The following is a 16,433-nucleotide window of genomic DNA, read 5'->3' on the forward strand; positions in this document are numbered from 1 at the left end:
CTGATGGCTCAGAGCCTGGAGCCTGTTTCCGATTCTGTGTCTCCCTCTCTCTCTGCCCCTCCCCCGTTCATGCTCTGTCTCTCTCTGTCCCAAAAATAAATAAACGTTGAAAAAAAAAAAAAAAAAAAAAAGAATGAATGTTGCTTAGAGAAAAAAAGAAAAAAATCACTTACTATAAATAAACAAGAAATACGGTTAATTTCTATAGGGGGATTAATTAATAAGCAATAATTTTAGGTGGCAAAGTAAAGAGATTAAAACCTTCAAAAGCATGCATTTAAAAATAAAAGCATCTGGCAATGGCACCTGAAATATGACTGATGTGATAATGAAGAATAAAGTATAAAGTATGCTATTTAAAGTGTTTTCTAATTAAAGGGTTTAGGATAGAGAACAGGATAAGGTAGAATTAAGAAAGTAGCAGAACAAATGACATTTCTTCCAAAAATGCTCAAATATAAAACAAAAGGCTAGTTTGAACACGTCAATGTCTAACCTGAGCCTGTTGAATTGTACTAAAATTGCAGACCTCCAAGTTTCAGATCAATTATAAAGGATATAATAATGGAAGACAGTGGAAGTGGAATGACCCTTACAATCCATTGGGGTTCCAACTCATCATTCTTTACTTGAGAAAAATGAAGGCAAGATGTGCAACGAATTTGTTCAAGTTCACATAGAGGCAGAAATGCAAATGACCTGGTAATCTCTGCCCACCCCACTAGCACCCTGCCATTGTCTCTGCATCATTGATTCTCATCCCTCCTCACACTCCCAAAACCTGGATGGCATGGAATATGCTGCACTAAAAATACTAACAGTAACTTGATATGTGTGTGCATGTGTGTCTATCATGGGCAAGGATAGAGCAGTGTGAAAGAGGGGAGAGGTGATATGTACTTTAAAAGTATCTAGAGAAACTTTGATATTCCTGCAGATAAGCCTCCCTTACTTCCTCTCCTGCCACACCCCCACTAAGTGCCTTTTACCCACATTGGGAATTACTTTCTAGAATTCAATGCATATTTACATAATACACTGATTATATAGGCCCTTTGTTAACCTTCACTCTCTTGAAGAATTAACATTTAATCAGCTACAAAATATTATGGAAAATTAATTGAACCTCTGGTACAATGTAATAAAGAGCCCCCTAAACAACTTTCCAGGCTATTGATTTCAGCCATTCACTTAATCTGATTTTATTTCCTATTTTACAGAGCCAGTTGTCATTCAAATGATTTGGCCAAGTATTTGGTCATTACGCAGACCCAGGTTTAGGGTATAATCTCAGTAGTTGGTAAAGCAGTCTCAATCCTCCCTTATGAAGAATGACTAATACAAATAGGCCAAATGTCCAGACCCCTCAGTTATCTCCAAACTAACTTGTAGCTAGGAACATGGTAAAATGTGTCAGTCTCCTTTACTTGTAGGTTTCCAGTCATTGCAAGTGAAATGTTTTGTTTAATGCCTAAATCTGTCTATATTACAATAATTTCCCCAAGTTTGTATTACTTTTAAAAATTAAATAAAAAGATTCCTCTAAACTACTGAATCTTCTTCACACCAGTTTTTATGTCATAAAATGGAAGCATTGTCCAATGCATAAGTTAATATGATGATTAAAGCAGAAAAATACACTTAAAGTAAAATTACTACGGAACTGTAAACTATAAATACTTTATAGACAGAAGAAATAAGTTACAGGAACTATGGAATCAGACAGAACTGGGATTTAATTTCTAGATCTTTAATGATTATGTAACTTTAGGCAAATGCCTTTCCCTCATTCTCAGTTTCCTCTTCTGTAAAAAGGCAGCAATAAAGTAACTATATCATAGGGGTCCAAGAACAAAAAGAGTTATAATCTATGTAACTGAACATATATATACATATATATACACATATATGTGTATATATATATTTTAGTATTTCATTATTTAGTATTTTCATATTTTAGTATTTCATATATATATTTTAGTATTTCATTATCCAGGGTAAATGATATTTAAGCAAAATGCACATAATTATTGTTGATTCTGATCACAATGTTAGAAGAGTCCCAATGAATTAAACATGTCTAGCATGTTTATAGAAAGAATTAATTCCACATCTTCCAAACGGCCATTCATGTAGTGCTTTTAAAACCTGTTGTGTGTGTGTGTGTGTGTGTGTGTGTGTGTGTGTGTGTCTAAGCATGTACATAATTTTTTACGCCCTAAAGTTCTAACATCTCTGTTTAAGTTCCAGTATTATTTTCATTTGTGAAAATTTTCATTTCATTTTCTTCATTTGTGCTATTTTTCTCAAATTAATTATAAAGATTATTGGAAACCTGACAGCATAATGATCCCTTTGATATTCACCAGAGGTATTATCTCTTATTTATTGAACATGAGCTTTCCATTTTTAATGTAACATTTTTCACCCCATCTTACTGCATGTCTTAGGTAAATCATTCAGTCATCTATCTACTCAGGAATATTGTAAGGTGTTGGTAAGCCATTATCTAGTAAATTGGATCCCTGTAAACAATATACCACAATCATTCAGGCCCAACAAAGTGAGCTTTTTGCTCAAATGATCTGGATAATTGCCTTAGCTATTTTATTCTTTCCATGTAAGTAGATTTTGTGTTACTTAGAGGAATAAAGTCTTTGTGAGTTCCCAATTTTAGTGCTAAAAACAGAAAATTATAAATATATGGAAAGGTCTATGGGGTATTTCTCCACATAGTTCATACAACATAATGGAATAACTGAGAAATGAGATCAAAACTCACCATTTCATCAGAATAGATGGTTGTTGAACAATGCCCAGATGCACATGATGTGTCCCTATCCCACTAAGGAATCAGAATGAAAATGCTAGAATGAACTATAAATTGTCCAGAAACATCCACAAATGGATTGTTTTATCATGTAGTTGGTACATGCACTAACATTTAAAATAGCCTTCATTTGTCATGAAGTAGAAGGCTGAAGCAGGTAAAATAAGATGTGCTCCTTCCTCTGCTTAGAGAATGTATTTTGAGAACATTGAAAAAAATGTTCCCTTCACTTAGAGTGGGTCTTTCTAAAACAAAATCTTACTATCACTTACCTTCCCCCACAACCCAACTAAAAACACTTCAATGTCTTTCTATTGGTCTTAAAATAGACTAAAATCTTTAATATGGTTTAATAAATCTCAATCTAACCTGGCCTGTACCTTTCTCTCCAGCCTTATCTCTCACCATCCTTCCTTTCCGCTCAAAACTCCAACCAAATAACGTTCTCTCAATTGCTTGTAATAATGTGTTCTGTCTCATTGGTAGCTGTGTCCTATTCCTTCTATCTGGACTGCTTTGCTCGTTGCCTAATTAACTCCTATTCTTTGGTCTCAGGCAAGTGTTAGTCCACAGGGAAGCCTGACCTCACCTCCATTCATGTTTCCAGAGAATCACGAAACTTTTTTGAAATTTTACAGTTTTGTATGATTATTTTGTTACTGTCCATTTTCCTTACTAGACCATAAGATTCATGCCTCCTTTTGGTCACCAGTAGCCTAGTTTGTAGCACCTGGCATAAAGTGGGTGCTCAGTGAAATTAGTTGAACACATTATATTAAGTATCATATAGAAAAAATACATGCCCCAAAGACCACATATTTTATAATTTTATTTATGAGAATGTGTGGAAAAGGCACCATCTATAAAGAAAGTAGATTAATGGTTGCCTAGGGCTGACAGTGGGAATGGGGATTACCTGCAAAATGGAATGAGGATTTTCCTGAAAAATGGGTAATATTCTAATCCAGTATTATGGTGAAGGTTTCATAACGCAGTAAATTTGCTATAAATCATTGATTTCTACATTTGAAACAAGTGAATTTTATGGTATATGAATTGTACCTCAATAAAGATTTTTTTTTTTTTTAATGTGCAGTATGGTCTGGCTTTCCTGTTAGCCACGATGTAATCCCATTTTAGAAAAGTTTAGTTCATGTCCACCTGTAAGAAATATGTCAGTATACTTTGTGATTCTCTTAGATCTTTTTGTTTTTGTGTGCCTCTTTATACCTTCCCTGGGCCTTTGCCTTAGCAGCTTGTATCTGAGACTTTCTCTGGAAGACTACAGGCTACTGGAACCACTCTGTCCACCTGGTGAAAAGAGCTCAGAGTGCCGGAGGTTTTACAGTTCCCAGGGTGTACCACAGCCGATTACTGACTGGTGCTTGAGGATGGAAACAGAGCTTCCTTCCCTCCACTGGGGACATACTCTGGGCTGTAACTTATGTTCCAATAAGGCTGAAGCCACCTTTCCAAGTTCTTTGTCAGGACATGAACCCTTCTTAGCATACTTCTCTTTCCTTTCCTGCTTCCTGGACCAAACATTCATGTGGTTCGATGAGCTCTTCCTTAAATTCCTTGCACATCAACCCACGTCTTGGAGTCTGTGTCTGACAGAAGCCTACCCAAAACATTGACCTTCCAGGAATGTGGGCTTTGAAGATTTGAAGTTTCAAAAATATGTAGAGCAATTTACTATTAACTTTTTTTTATCATATATCCTTATAAGTGCCAGACTTCTTCACATACTCTTTCTTCTGTAGGCGATATCCTGAATTGTTCTTCCTGCTTATCTTCTCTTAGACACATTTCAGATCCAAGGTAGGAATTATCTTCACCCAAAGGGTGTTTCCCATAGCTTCCAACATGGATTCAGCATCTCACTTTTAGATACCACAGCCTCTGTGCTTTCATTTTCATAGCATTGAATGCACTTGAAAGGAAATTCCCCCTTCAGTGCTGATCTCTTTCTCAACTGTGTGAATCTAAGTGCAGAGATTTTTATATTTATCACACCCTAGTGCCTAGTACAATGCTTAACATATAGTAGGTATACAATTAATACTTTTCAACTCAAAATAATTTAGTAATCCGTATTTATTAATATGAAAGGCTATTTAATATATAAATATATTTCCAGAGAGTTGCAAAGCCATTTATATGTGTATACAAATACATACATAAATTATATATTATATAATTTTCCATTAATTCCATGCATTTATTTAAAAATAAAATGAAATAATGGGAAGGCATTTATGACTTATAGTTCAACTTTATATAATATTTTTTCTCGAGTTAATAGTTACTGTGTAAGAAAGAAGAAGTTATTACAGTGTAAAAAGAAAGAAACTCAATGACTGAGTTGAAGAATTTATGGGCTTTACAAATTGCCAGAATGTTGTTGTCACTGTTCATACTGACTGTTGATATTGCCTATTAAGGGAGAATCTTCATGATAGGTTTTATCCTGAGATGTCAGAAACCACCTTCTCAGCTTACTCATAGGCTGATTTCATACGCCACATCATTTAGTTATTATCAAAAATATATAAATGAATAAAATAACTTTTTAAAAGTTTCCGACAGTTGCTGTAAATCAACAAATTGAAATCAGGAAGGTTGACAGTCATTCTTTAATGGCTGAAAATCTTATCATGGCTCTAGAATGGTATGTAGGTATTGTTTTTCATTTGCCAAAGTTGGCAGTAGATATAGGACAGTTCATTTACTATATATTTTGAGAGGGGTGTGTGTGTGTGTGTGTGTGTGTGTGCGCGCGCTATTGTGTGTATATATAATTGTGCTAACATCAATTTTTAAATATTGAAGATTATTGGTAATTTAATGAGTCTAAATTCATTGCCATAAATATTATATTGCTCTATTTCTATTATTTTTGGCCATCATCAGGCTGTAAGAAGCTACAAAGTCACAAAATGCCATAAAGCTGAGAGCTAGAACAGAACAACTCCAGAGTGCTGACAACTAACTTCCGGCAAAATCTCCAGGCAGATTGCACCTAAAAACCTTATTCTTGTGAAATGCTTTCCTTCAGAACATTTCAGCTGGGACATATATGATTTCACCAGCTAAATATTTTTACTTTATACTTTGGACTGTCAATTCGCAAATGTCACATTTCCAACATTACTGAACTCTGAAAATAATAATAATGCAAAAACAGTAAGAGGGAGAGAATTCATCATTTCTACCTGGCAGACTAATAGATACAGATCTTAGGTGGTTGGCATAGAAAATTTTCCTCTTGGGTGTTAACTGCGGCATAAAAGAGTAATCAACAAACCATTAAACAGAAGTTGTAGTTTTCTTCTTTCCTTCCTTTTCCTCCTTTCTTCCTCATTCCTCTTGTTTATCTTTCTCTTTGTTCTTTTCTGGATATTTCTTTTTTCTTCTCTTTCACTTTTCTTCTTCTGGCCCAATTCTTTCTTCATCTGGTTTCTCTTTTTCTCCTTTTGATATTTATATCACTTCTGTTCTTCCTCTTGCTTGCATTTTTCTTCCCTCCTGTTCCCTCCCTCCCTCCCTTCCTTTTTCTTTTTCTCTGCCTCCTTCTTCACTCTGTATTATTAAGAAATCTTTTCCAGACCAGCAGTCTAGGATTTGAGAATGGATATTATCTTTTAGATCAACATTCCTTGAAGTTTAGAAAGTTAAGTTTAAAGCAAACAAAACAAAACAAAACATTCTGTTTTTAAGGGAAAGTGAGAACTACAGACCATTAAACAGCAAGTAACATTGCTGACTTGGTAACTTTACTGAAATAACCAGTAAATCTAATTAATGTAGTTGATTCAATAGGCCATTGGTTCTCAACACAAACCTCTTTACACTTAAAAATATATAAACTTTAGTCTCATGCCAGATCTTTAGAGGTAAAATACTTAGGGTGGAGGCTAAGTCGTGATTATTTTTCAAAAGCTCCATGGCTGATTATAATGTACATTCCTTATTTCAAAATGATAGGATTTATACCTTATGTCAGGTAAATCAAACAGCAGAACATATGACATTCCCCACGTTTCATGTCGATAATTAAGGGATCAAGGATACAATCAATAGTCATTCTAAGACTAAGTAGACTGAGAAGCTTCCTGATTCTGATTTTCCTAACCTGACTCAGCTAACTGGAGATGAGCCCAACTCAGCCTAATAAAAAGAAGAACTCTTAGGGCAGCTGAACCTCCTTTTTCTCCTATTCCTCCTCCTCCACCACCACCACCTCCTCTTCCTCCTCCTCTTCCTCCTTTTCTCCTCTTCCTCATCCTCCCCCTCTCTAACCAACTATATCCCATCTTAAGGAAATCATTACTTATCTGGAACACCTGTATAACTTGTTGGCAATGAATTAAATGAGTCCACTGATTACAGCATGTCTCCTTAAAGTATTTCTCAAACTTTGGTATATAGAAAGGCCACCTGAGGATTTTGTTCAAATGCAGATTAGGAAGAGTAAGTCTGAAGTAGGGCCTGGGATTCTGCTTTTCTAAAAGCTCTCAGGTGATGCAGACACTGCTAGTCCATGAACCATTATTTGAATAGCTGAGACCTGGAGTACCCATCTATGGTCTGCCTACTCCTTTATTTTCCTACTAGGTTAAATTTTTTGTATTCCATGGAAGGTCATTTTTGAAAAGCTATCATATGTTTCATGTACTGTCATCAGTTAGAATTAATGAGATATAATAAGGCATGGCCTCTGCTCTTAAGGACAAATTACAATCAAGTTGGAGAAGGAAACTAAATGTGAACTTGGTGTCACATGACTGACTAGGGCAATGAATATAAGAAGGTGAAATAGCTCAGTTATGTTATTGTAAAACAATCAGCAAACAGCAGCATATCATTGGCTATTCAGTGGTACAGACTATCTGTGGAGTAAAGGTTCGGGAGTGAGAAAATTTACTAAATGTGGATGTAGGAAATCAAAGGTAGACAGAGAGATTATGGCTAAGAAAAACAAGAATGACATTTCAAAATGAAGAAAGATGAAAAGCACTATACCTGGACTGTGATTGCTTCCTCTAGTCCACAATGAATTCTTTGAGGACAGAGAAAACACCTGTGCTTTTCAGTATATGCTGTTTGCTCATTTAGCAACTAGCAGGGGCTAGTGAACCACATGAATTCAGAAAAGATAAAATAGTGAGAATGGTTAATTATATCAAAGGGTAGATTTATATGGAGATATAGTGAAATGACCAAATGTGAACTGAGATGATAAGAATAGAATTTTGGGGAAAACTGATTAATATCTATCTATATCTTTTTTAAGTAATTATTTTTCATGTCTATTTATTTATTTTTGAGAGAGAACAGAAGAGGAGCAGAGAGAGGGGAGACAGAGAATCCCAAGCAGGCCTCATGCTGTCAGCGCAGAGCATGATGTGGGGCTCAATCTTATGAATGATGAGATCATGACCTGAGCCAAAATCAAAAGCCTGATGCTTTATTGACTGAACCACCCAGGCACTCCTCTCTCTCTCTCTATCTATCTATCTATCTACCTGCTTACCTCTATATATGTATTTTTAAGAAAGGAATAAAAAGGAAGGAGCTCAGAATATTTAGTAAGACCTAAGAGTTTTCAAGTTCTGGGTTTGATATGGCATTAAGTTTAGGATCTAATCCATGGACATAAAATTAACAAATGATAGATGAAGAGATATTGTAATCTGAATACAAACTAAAATTTATAGAGTGATTTTTTCACACTGCGGGGTGTCTCAGAGGAGCTCACATAATTAAGATAAAGAAGATGTTCAAAACAAAATTAAGTGTAATTGATTTTATCAAGAAATGAAAATGTTGAAGTTGGATACTACTTTCTGATTGGGGTATAAGTCCTGGGAAAGTACTGCCAGAATTTTGACAACCCCCATTCCCCTCTCAGTCCATGTTCTCTCTCTGTCTCTATCTCAGTTTTGAACAATTTGGCCATATTATAACATTCATTAAAAATAGCATTCTAAGTCAACTATTAATGGATTTCTAGGTTATTTGGAACTGATTGTTGACCTTTTAGAAACTAGGTAATTCACTTCAAATGGTTATTCAGGGACAGCTGACTCATGGTGAACATATATAACATGAAGTTGGTGGTGTGCATTCACCCACCTTTCAGTGATGGCATATGCCATTGAAAAGTTGATTTATCTTTCTCGTTTAATAAGGTGAAAAATACTTTGCGTCTTACCACATGTTTGTGCACTGATGAGTCATTTTGTCCATAGTCCTGGAAAATCTCCCATTGTATGACAGGGTGATAAAAATGGTGAGAACATGAAAATCCCAACCATGCTGGCTGTTATTTTTAAATATACAAATGATTGCTTGCAGAAAGCCACAGAAAAGCATGGTTAAATTGTATGACTTAGATATTTCAGGAATATGACAGATGCAGACACATTTTAAGGAGATGTAATACATCTCTTCCACCATAACTCAGTTCTGGGGTGGAAATTAGAAAGTTATGGGGTCTCTGGGTGTGACAGATTATTGGTTTCAGCTGAGGTCACGATCTCACAGTTTGTGGGTTTGAGCCCTATATGGGACTCTGTGCTGACAGCATGGAACCTGCTTGGGATTCTCCCTCTCTGCCCCTACCCCACTTGTGCTCTCTCATTCTCTCTCAAGAATAAATAAACATTAAAATTTTATTTTAAAAAAGAAAGTTAAGTGGTAGTAATGACATTGTATGATAAGCTCTAATTATTAGGAATTCCAAATTACCTTTATTTTAAAAAAGTGTTTATTTTGAGAGAGAAAGAGAATCCCAAGCAGGCTGTCAGCGCAGAGCTTGACGCAGGACTTGATCTCCCCACCCTGGGATCATGACCTGAGTCAAAATCAGGAGTCAGTTGCCTAATCTACTGAACCACCCAGGCAGCCCTCAAATTGCCTTTAATATTTTATTTTAATATCTCCTCCAATACTTCAGCTACCTCATTTTAAAAGACCACTTCTAGGGCGCCTGGGTGGCGCAGTCGGTTAAGTCTCCGACTTCAGCCAGGTCACGATCTCGCGGTCCTTGAGTTCGAGCCCCGCGTCAGGCTCTGGGCTGATGGCTCAGAGCCTGGAGCCTGTTTCCGATTCTGTGTCTCCCTCTCTCTCTCTGCCCCTCCCCAGTTCATTCTCTGTCTCTCTCTGTCCCCCCAAAAAATAAATAAACGTTGAAAAAACAATTAAAAAAAAATAAAATAAAAGACCACTTCTACATTTTTCATGTTTAATTTTTAATAATTTGTTTGTTAATTTAAACTAGTTGCTTGATGTTTTTCTAATTTTTAGTTACTCAAACTCAATGAGCAGCATAAAACCACATTTTAAAATGAAATCTAAGAAATCTTTCATAACTGCACATATTACTGGTCTACAACCTGATTCCTGAGATACACACACACACACACATGTATGTATGTGTGTATATATATATATGTGTGTGTGTGTGTGTGTGTGTGTGTGTGTATGTACATATATATTTTTTAAACACAAAATTGAATACTGTTGTGTAGCTGATTTGCATTTTTGTGAACTTAGAACACATATCTTCCAAACAAGCCAGAGCTAATTGTTTGCCAAGCTGCTGATTTGGCCTAGAAGTTTTATAAGTTCCATCAACTTCAGTAAACAACACTATAGTATGCTGGTTATTGCTGTTTAGATATGATTTTGGGAGTTTTACACAAACATGGCCAGAATGTTTTTTCTAAGCTATCAGCATAGCAGGGAAATACTTACGTTTGTAGAGATAACTGAACCTCAGAAGTGGAGAGGAATATTAATTTTCCACTCTATGGCACTTTTATTATTTCCTTTTACATACATTATTTCAGATGTTCACAATCACTCTAGGATATTAAGCTAGTTTATTACTGTTCTGAGATTTTAGTTTAATTACTTCATATGTCCAACCTATTATTTATTTAGCAGATGTTTTACCAAATTCTTATATGTGCCTGGGAACTAAGAATGCAAAAATGGGAGTAACAACAGTAGTGATAACATAAAATTTAAAAAAAATAGTAATAAAAACAGTCCTCTACCCTGAATCATTTGCAGCTTAATGAAAGAGATATATAGGAAATGAAACAGTTACATATTGGAATAAGAAAATGCACATAGAATGATGAGAAAGCACCTTTAAAAACCCAGGAGCAAGGGAACCATAAATACCATTCCCTAGGAAGCAAAATTTAGCTGAGCCCTAAAGTACCAATATTTTTAATAGTTTGTCCTCTTCCATTATTTTGTTTTACTCTTTGGGGAACTTCAATATTTCATACACTGCATTATTTTTAACCTGCATTTTTGTTTATAATTCATGCAGAAATATTTGACCACAATTTTAATATTGTTCCATGGCAATAATATTACTGTGAGTTTTCTTTCCTGTGAAGAAGTGGTATATTTTTTATTTCCTCCTTTAGCCATCTTTTACTTTTATTTATGTATGTGTTATGGCAGGTCTTCTATTTTTTATTATTATTCATCATTCAAATATTTCTTTCCAATACCACTTCTGTCCCATAGCTATTGGTGTTCTCACTGGGTTCATGTGATGGAAAAAGAAAATAAAAATGTCTAGCCCTTTCTTTTTTTTTTCCTGCCTCCACAGAAACAGATTGTTTTACTTTATGCTGTCACCGGGATGTTTAATTTAGTTTCCCCTAATTTTCTTTGTTGGGCAAATTCATCTGGAGAGGAAGAAGGTGGCTGTGTTTCCTGAGAGATCACCCCAGATAGAATTAATGTTAACAAGGAGAATGGATTCTGCACCTCTGGGTATATTCTTCACCTGCTATCATTTTCTGAATTTTGCCAACTCTGGGTGATCCTGTCCTGTAGTCTCTTACCCATTGCTTACAAGTTCTACCAGCCATCTAACAGAACACCATTCAGCCAAGTTCTTTGCCACATCATGACCAGAATCCCTCCCTTTTCTAATACATGCTCCCAATTTTCATCTCTTCCTTCACTAATATCACGTTTAATGTCCCTATTTCTATCAACAGTCCCTTCAATTCAATCTAGGCTCTTTCTACCATGCACTTCAAAATTCTCACTCTCTCTTTTGATTACTCAATTTCAAACCATTTATACTATTTGATGTATTTGTTGTAAAAGCACCCTATTTCCCAGTAACAAAATCCGTATTAGTTTCTGCTATAACAGAGTACCATAATCTGGGTGGCTTCTCTGGAAGCTACAAGTCTGCAATCAAAGTGTCTACAGGGCCTTGGTCTCTCCAAGGCTGCAAGGGGAGAATCTGGCCCATGGCTTTCTCTTAGCTCTGGTGTCACTAGCAGTCTTTCGTGTTCCTTGTCTTGCAGCTTCATAACCCCAGTTTCTGCCTCCATGGTCACCTTGTATTCCCCACTGTCTCTGTGTTTTCACATGATTATCTTCTTTCAAGAACACTAGTCATGTTGGATTAGGAGCCCATTCCATTCCTGTATGACCTACTCTTAACTCAGATAATTTTGTCTGTAATGACCTTATTTCCAAATAAGATCACAATCTGAGACACTGACAATAGGACTTGGACATATCTTTCTGAAAAGACACCATTAAATGCATAACACACAGCATCTGGCTGTGTGTGTGTGTATATATATATATATATATGTATACATATATATATATATGTATACATATATATATATATATGTATATACATATACACACACACATACACATATACACATACACACATATATACATATATATGACATATATATATGACATATATATGTATGTATATACATTCAGCCCTAATTTGCAAACATTTTCCTGTGAGTAATATTCTTTAATGTTGGATTATATTGCTTACTTAATTTCTTGACATCATGTTAGCTGAACAATGTGAATTCTTTTACACATACACCAGGTCACAAGCTGAAAACTGCAGTAAATATTACGTACAAGGTAAAATGTCTCAAACAAAAGAATATTATCTTAACCCCAAAACAATGAGGGTGGTAATCCTGGATTATTTTTTCTAAAGATGTTTACATTTAACAGTGCTTTCACACACTGTATAATATCACAAAACAACTCTGTAACTTTTTTTTTAGAAAGTAACCCACTTTTTTAAAAAGCAGGCTTGTTTTGACAAGGAAATAAAAGAGAAATTTACTAATAAATCCTAACAATATTAAAATAAGATACTCTTCACTATTTAAAAATGATTCATTATTGTGAAATAAGTGGAGAGAAGATATATGTTAAAGTACACGTAGGGATTTTATAGGAGGAAAATGAGAAACTATTACCAGTATTTGCCACTGGGGATGGCAAAAGAGAATCAGTTCAGGAGTTATGTTTACTTTATACATTTTACAATATTTTGATTTTTGTCTGGATGTGCATGAATTACTTTTGCATTATATAGATTGAAAACAAAATAAAATTGGAAAATTACATAAATTCAGTGAAAGCTGAAAACAAACGCAAATGTACAGGAAATCAAACCGTAACTTGTATTTATTCATGCATACTATTTAATGACAGTAGTTGAAATTCATTAAGATAATGAGACCAGACTGTAAGAATCAAGTTTTCAAGAAAAAAGAATGGGAAGACAAGAGGAAAATGCTTTAGACATATTTAATTGCCTTGGTACTCATTTCATGAGAGCTCCCCAAATACCCTCTGATACGTAGTTTTTCACAAAGAGAAGACATTATGTCTCTATATAAATTTATGTCCCAATTAAAACTAATGTATTCAGATTATAACTGAGCCAACCCACTCTGGCATTCCTCCTTGAGAGTCTATGGACTGAATTGGAAAAGCAGTGAGATTTATAGCACGATCTTTAGACTTAAACTGTCCTTTATCTTTGTGTTATTGTGTTATTATAGTGTTATATACTTTATATTGTGTTATGATAAAATATGGCTTGCTGAATATTGAAATGAAGATGACATTTTCTAAAATACATCTTTAAGAAATAATGGAACAGCACAACATCTGGGGTTGACCATGAATTCATTCATTCACTTTTTTTCTTTAATAAATACTCATCATTAAAAAAAATAGCTTTTAAAGTTTATGGAGGGAATGGCAGACACTGTGTTAGGAACTGGAAGTCCAAAAGTGAAACATGCACTCCTTGCATTTAAGAAACGTTGACATCACAGTAGAAATAAGGCAATATGATAGAAATGATACATGCAAAAGAAGAACCTTAGTCTTCATTGGCCTTTAATCACAGGTGCAAAGAAAGTTAATATAATGTTCTGATATTACCCAATATTGGGGGGAGAGAAACGTAAACAGTTTGAAGAATTTGGGTTCTCATACGAGGCAGAATTAGTCACTTCTATTTAGCATCCCATAGTAATTTTTTTAAAGCTCTTATATAGCCATCATATTTTGTGTAGTGTTTTATTTTATTGTCCTTGTCTAGTTGTCTGTAAACGCATAGAAGAAATGGAATCTTGTTTAACGCAGTAGTGATTACCACACTCTTTACTTGAACATTAGTCACACTGGTCAGTTGGGCATTTCCTTCCTGTTAATATTTTTAAATCTTAAAATTTATAAGTAGATGACACTTATTTTTTAGGTAACCAATTAAACCATGATGGTGATATTCGTTTTTTGACAAGAATTGGTTACTTCCTATAAATTAATAAACTTACAATATCATTAATATTAATGGAAGATATAATTTTCACTTGTTGCACAACCTGTTGCTTAAATGGAACTCAAGTTCCACAGAATTTAAGCTTCAGAAAACATTTGATAACTCATTGTGATATAAGTCCTAAAACTAAAGTTCAATGTTATGTGCTGCCTTGACATACGGCTTCGAATGTTCTAGCCCCAAGTTCCTATCTCCACTCTGCTCTCACAGATAAGATCTGCAGCCAAGTAAGCTCTTTATCAAAGGGACCAGGCACAGTCCTTGATTATTCCTAAGTAGCAGGCTCCAGTTCCCTGTCAGCCTGTGGAACTATCCAGACTCGCCAATTACATCCTCTCATGGGAAACAGGGGATGTTTCGCCAATTACATCCTCTCATGGGAAACAGGGTTGTTCACTGTTTCTTTTCTTTTTTTTTTAATTTTGAAATATTTATTTATTATTTTTGAGAGAGAGACAGAGTACGAGAGGGGGAGAAGCAGAGAGAGAGGGAGACACAGAATCTGAAGCAGGCTCCAGGCCCCGAGCCATTGGCACAGAGCCCGACACGGGGCTCAAACTCACAAACTGTGAGATCATGACCTGAACCGAAGTCGGACACTTAACCAACTAAGCCACCCAGGTGCCAGTTGGTTGTCCACTGTTTCTAAGTGCAACCTGATGCATCCCTGGGTAGCATCCAGTGTCCTTCTCCCCCAGGCTCTGAATATGATGAAAAAACTATTGTCAATTTAATTTGTCCAGTGTCAGATGCCCTATGTTGGGCTGTCCTTCCTTCACAATATTTACTGACAAATATTATAGTCAATCTGTGACTTAACTGAGGAAGAAGTAGGTGACACTCCACCTTGGGTAAGAGGCAAGGAATGGGTACATTGTTTGTAAAGAATTTGAAAACAATAATAAAACTGACTAAAACCTGGCTTGTTATTGTTGTTGGTGTTGTTATTTTGTTGTTTAAAACTCCTCTGATGGGATGGATTATCCTTTTCCCCACCCTCACCCACCATTGTATGCTGGAATAGCTAATTCATTATGCAGTATGCTTATCATCTGCTCTCTAATAAAGGCAAAGTCATCATGGTAGAATGTGACAATGTTGGAGAATTTGTTTCTAGTAAAAAACAAAACAAACAAACAAACAAAAAAACCTTAAAATCTTTAGGGTTGTGGACAACATATTCGTGTTCATAGAAATACCACTTATTTTTAGGTTAAGAATTAAAGGTGTCTAAGTGGAGATTATGCTCTGGTTGAAAGTGAGGGTTAAAAGCAGAATACAAGCCCCATGGGAGATATTATTCAGGAAATCTTCCAAAAGTTTGGAAGGAAAAGCGTATATATAAGTGATGAGGTTTTTGAGGTGATAGTAGGGCTTGAGGGGTCTGGAGCCAGCGGCCAAGAAATAATTATTCAAGATGTCTTCGGTGCAAAAAAGTCATTTTTTTTAAAGCACGGGGGCAGGACCTGTGCACAGGAAGAGCTGCCCAGGGACCATGAGGAGAGACTGGTTATATACTATGGAGTTGGGAAAGGTAAAGTCCAGGGGAAGTTTCCAATGAGATTTCCACGTGCTAAAGAAGACTCCCAGGGTTGTGGAGGCCTAGCTATTGTCAAGCTAAGGTTGCTTCCCTCTAGCAAAGCATCAGCATTAAGATAGTAGGGAGAAAGATTTTTCAGTGTCTGCCTCAAGTATTTGTCAATGGGCTGCAGATTATCTGCCATTTCCTTCTGCCTTTGTTTCCCACATCATAAGGACTACACAACCATCATCCAAAACCAACAAATAAGCCACTGATGAACAAATTTGAGAGTAAATATACCTAACATAAAAGCAATGCAACTGCCTTTAAAAGAGAGAAAGATAAATGTTTTTTTTGTTTTGTTTTGTTTTGGTTTTTTTTCTGGCATATCCAAATGGAACCATTAG

The sequence above is a fragment of the Leopardus geoffroyi genome, chromosome A3 (assembly GCF_018350155.1).
Source record: "Leopardus geoffroyi isolate Oge1 chromosome A3, O.geoffroyi_Oge1_pat1.0, whole genome shotgun sequence".
NCBI classification, from domain to species: Eukaryota; Metazoa; Chordata; class Mammalia; order Carnivora; family Felidae; genus Leopardus; species Leopardus geoffroyi.